General features: G+C 36.9%; 1 non-coding gene across 1 annotated transcript; it reads right to left on the minus strand.

Annotated features, from left to right (window-relative positions):
- Positions 1-358: 358 nt before the first annotated feature.
- LOC115832743 lies at positions 359-464 on the minus strand. The gene has a single exon (XR_004028241.1). It is a non-coding gene; the product is annotated as a U6 spliceosomal RNA (small nuclear RNA).
- Positions 465-5402: the final 4938 nt, after the last annotated feature.

Below are 5402 nucleotides of genomic sequence, written 5' to 3' on the forward strand. Positions count from 1 at the left end.
TTAGTTTGATTCCATGTCTTTGCTATTCTGAATAGTGCTGCAATGAACATTCACATGCATGTGTCTTTATGGTAGAATGATTTACATTCCTCTGGGTATAAACTCAGTAATGGAATTGCTAGGTCAAATGGTAGTTCTCCTTTTAGCTCTTTCAGGAATTGCCACATTGCTTTTTCCACAAAGGTTGAACTAATTTATACTCCCACCAACAGTGTATAAGTGTTCCCTTTTCTCCGCAACATCACCAGCATCTGTTATTCTCTGACTTTTTAATCATAGCCATTCTGACTGGCATGAGATGGTATTTCATTGTGGCTTTGATTTGCATTTATCTAACAATCAGTAATATTGAGCTTTTAAAAATATGGAATGCTTCACGAATTCCATGTCATTCTTGCACAGGGGACATGCTAATCTTCTCTGTATTATTCCAATTTTAGCATATGTGCTGCTGAAGCAAGCACACGTGTTTATAATTTTAGTAGTCATTTAAAATATATTTAATTTTTTAAATAAATTCTTCCTAAATTGATTTGTAAATTCAATGCAATCTCAATCAAAATCCCAGCAGGTTTCTTTGAAGAAATTGAAAAGCAGATGCTAAAATGTATATGGAAATGGAAAGGACCTAGAATAGCCAAAACAATTAGAAAAAGAATAATAAAGTTAAAGGATTTATTATCCTACTTGATTCTAAGACTCACAAGAAAGCTACAATCATCAAGACAGTGCAGCACTGAGGCAAGGATAGACCTATAGCTTCATGGAACGGAATAGAGAGTCCAGAAATAAATCCAAAGTTATATGGTTGATTTTTGACAAAGATGTGAACATAACTAAATTGCAAAATCAGCAAAATAGAGCTGCAACAACTGAGTATCTAGAGGGGAAAAAGCAACCTTATAACATATTTTAAAAGCTAACACAAAATACATCATAGGCCTAAACAGTAAGAACTAACACTACTACATTTCTGGAAGAAAATATAAGAGAAAATATTTGTAACAACAGTTAGGAAAGGCATTTCTAAACAGGACACCAAAAGTACAACTCATAAGGAAAAATATTCATAAACATTTTCAAAAGTAAAAGCTTTTGCTCTTCAGAAAAAGCTGTTAAAAAAGGCAAGCCAGACTGAAATAATAGATATGCAAAACGTATCTGACAAAAAGGCTTCTATCTAGAATATATAAAAGATACTTACAACTTAAGAAGACAAGAGCCCAATAAAATGGGGAAAAGATTTGAAGAGACTCTTTACAAAAGAAGTTATACAAATTCTAATAAGCACATGAAAAGATGATCTACATCACAAATTATGAGGGAAATGTCAATTAAAACCATAATGAGCTACTAACTACGCACTTGAGAATATCAAGGATGGGTGAACAGGTAGGGCAACTTGAACTCTCATACATTGACTGTGTGAAAGTATAAAATGGTACTATTTCTTATATAGTTAAACATATACAAGCCATGTGCCCCAGCAATCTTTATCCTAGATATCTACCCAAGAGAGATAAAAATGTGTCCACACAAAACTTTTACATCAATGTTTATAGCAGCATTATTCATAATCGTCAAAACTGAAAGCAACCCAAGTATCTATTAACTAGTGAATGGATAAACAAATTGTGGTATATCCAATGGAATATTACTCTAAAAGGAACAAAATGTTAGTACACTCGACAACATAGGTGAATCTCAAAAATATTATGCTAAGTGAAAAAAGGTAAACACAGAGGGCTACATACTATGATTCTGTCTACATGAAATTCTAGGAAAGGCAAAACCATAGCAACAAAAAGCAGATCAGTAGTTGGTTGGCTGGGCCAAGAGTTGGGGGAATATATTGACTGTAGGGGCACAAGGGAACTTCTAGGGTGATGGAAATGTTCAAATTTGATCATGGCAGTGGTTATGCAGCTGCATACAATTAGCAAAATCTATCAAACTATTCACTTAGAATTTTATTTTATGTGAAATGTATCCCGATAAAATTATGGGGAATGGATTTTTTAAACATACTAGGGATTTGTTTTTCTTTTTAAGGGATTTCTTTTGGAAAAAAAAAGTCCTAGAATAAGAACAGAAGCATGTTCTCTTCTGAGAAATAATCCTTAGAAAGTAGAAGCCAAAATATGTAACATTACCTATGTCTTTTAAAACTTTTCTTGTCCATCTAATTTCCATCTTAAGAAAAATTAGAAATAAATCAATTACACTTTAAATACTTTTGGTAGAGTTGAATATGTACAGGACTGCTGAATATTAAATAGGTTCCCAGAGAAACTCTTGGTAACAGGAGACCTTTCCATTTGACCATAGCCCTTAAGGCATTTAAAGACAAGTGAGAAACAGACTGTTTTGGTTCGTTGGTTTGGGTTTTTTCTTTTTTTTTTTTTCATTACTTAGCTTTTTCATCATGCTTTCCTACCACCAGAAAGCATATTTATGACTCATCAGTCAACACACAGTGTCAGATAATTAGCCATTAACATACTTCACTTGTACTGTGATGAAAATGATATCACAACTTGCAAGAGATCCCCTTGAAGATGAAACTGAAAGAAATGGGGGCCACATGTTGTTTCAAACCTGTATTCATTACACCTCCTGAGTGCATGTCATGCAAAAGGGGCCAAACAGATGTGTAAAAAATGACTGTTTAACGGGGGAAAATACTGTAAAATTGTTTATGGCAGGACAGCGGGTTCTTATAGGCAAAGTAAATTACAAATAGATTTCTCAATTACTTTTTAAAGCCTGGTATTTGATTCTTATATAACAGTCAAAAATCAATTTTGCATGGAATTTATGTGAATGCCTCATTATTAATAAAACGGCGGTTGGCGGCTGCTACTTCCTCCCCACAACAGCAGCACGCAGTGGGGAAGCATTCACGTGCCAGGCTGTGCAATTCTTTATCTTTTTATCCTCTGGTTCAGCATCATAAAAAAGAAACGGAAGAGATGAATCCCAAGCAAATTTTAGGCATGGGCTTCTGGCAGCACCTATTTCATGAGGACCTGCTGGTACCCTGAGAGTACTTGGTGATGGGTGCTGAGAGAAGTCCTCACCCTACTCCCTGCTCATATTGTACCTCGAAGGTCTTTTTCAAAAAAATAAAACGTATAATTAAGCAAATAACTCTAGTTGTTGAAAAGGTCACTGAGCTCTATCCCTCGCTCTATCCTTAGCATATCCCACCTCAGTACTAGAGTCTACTGACCCTACGAATTGATTTAAAAGGACTGGCCAGTGGCAATTTTCCCCAAATTGCTTTATTTCTCCAAAATAAAATTATTTATTTTGAAAAGAACTTGCTCCTGACCCAAACATTCTAATAACATAACAAGCATAATTCTCATTCAACAAACAGGAAAATTGAATCCCACTAGTGTCTACAGACCATAACACTCTGCTCCCTATACTGTACTTGATTCATCAAACCATGAACACTCCCCATTTCCCAAATGAAAAGTGTAGTGTGATGAGAAAACCTAGCTTCTCTGGTTAGCCCTCCCTAACCAATTGGATGACTTTAAACAGTTATATCACTGTTTTAGGCCATGTCTGTTAACTGGTAAAATGAGAGAGTTTTCAAAATTCTGAGGTTTGCTTCAGCCAAGACTTGCAATGAGAAGAAATCATTGTATTCCCATTACATGTGAAAAGCAAAAAGAAAATTCTATGTTTGGCCAACAACATGGAGAAATGCTTATCTTCAGAGGTTAAATTCATCTAAACAGTAGCTACCTGCAATTTCTTCTATTGGGTGCATGCCTCAAAAATGCTAATGGGGGAAATGACAGGGTGATACACTGAGTGCTTACAGCATGTTTCTAGAAACTGATTTATTCTTGATTTGAATCTCTACTCTGTGCATAATTACACCTGGTAACTGTGGGCAAGCTGTGGGCAACACTCTTGCCCCCTTAGTATTTGTGTCAGCAGTTAATTAGGAATGCAGTGCTAACACGGTCTTTAAACCAACCCGAAAAAGCTATAGTAAAATCTAGTTTGACAAACAGACATGCATATCAGATGACTCCTTGCAGATACAGAATACCAAGAGTTTACTTACCAATGAAAATCCATGGTAGGTAAGATCTGATCCACGGGTTTGTTTGCTTTTGGGTTTTTTGAGACAGATTCTAACTCTGTTGCCCAGGTTGGAGTATAGTGACGTGATCTCGGCTCACTGCAACCTCTGCCTCCCGGGTTCAAGCGATTCTCCTACCTCAGCCTCCTGAGTAACTGGGACTACAGACGTGTACTACCATGCCTGGCTAATTTTTGTATTTTTAATAGAGACGGGGTTTTGCCATGTTGGCCAGGCTAGTCTCGAACTCCTGACCTCAAGTGATCCACCTGCCAAAGTGCTGGGATTCCAGGTGTGAGCCACCACACCCAGCCCCAACAGGTTTGTTTTTAAGAATTAGATTTGATATACTATTGAGAAACAAAGTGGCTTAAACATATCAATTTATTGAAGAGTTTTTAAAAACAATGACTTTTTCTTTTATTCTTCTGCTAATTATTTACATGATTAATCTGACTTAACATATCTTCATTGAGAATCACACAGTTGATCCAACTAAAATTAGTATTATTTTAGGGACAAGAATGAAGGATACTTTTTTTTTTCCTCTTAAGTCAAATTCACATTTGGGTTTTGTTGTGCGTATACTGCTAATAAATGCAAAGAGAAGCTTGTTCACTATGGTTGATTGCGTAAAAGGCCCCCATCCTGTACCCCTACCTATAGCCACACCCTTTGCCCTATGACTTTGCAATTGCTTTCACTACAGAGGCAAATCTGTTTTCCATCTGGGCTTGGACACATGACTTGCTTGGGCCAATAGAATGAGATGGATCTGACAGATGTTCCAGCTCCAGGCCCAGGCCTTGAGGTCCCAGTTTCTGCTTGTTCTCTCCTATTTCTGCCATTACCATGAAGAGGACATGCCTGTGTTACCGGTGGGTCCCAGGGAAAGGAGGACAGACGTGTGGAACAAAGCAGTCACTCCACACACAAGCCCAAACTAGGTGAACCAGCACTCAGACTCAAGAGGGAGCTTAGGCGATAAGATATAGAAGAAAACCTGTCCTTGCAGATATAGAAGAAAACCCATCTACTGTTGCATGTCACTGAGATGCTGTGGCTGTTCACTATGTGCCAATTTTAGAACAACAGGTTACTAGTATACTGACCTTTTCAAATACTACCTGATACTTATGATGATGCCAATGTTGCCAAATCTCCTCCAAAAAAGTGACCATCTGTCTTTTCCCATCTTTATTAACATGAGTCCTAGATTGATTCCAAGTTACAGTTGTATTCTTTTGGGTAAACAATCTTCCTCATGTTTTCTCAGGATTTTAGGTGAGAAGTTGTC

This window comes from Nomascus leucogenys, chromosome 22a (assembly GCF_006542625.1).
Source record: "Nomascus leucogenys isolate Asia chromosome 22a, Asia_NLE_v1, whole genome shotgun sequence".
In the NCBI taxonomy this organism is placed as follows: Eukaryota; Metazoa; Chordata; class Mammalia; order Primates; family Hylobatidae; genus Nomascus; species Nomascus leucogenys.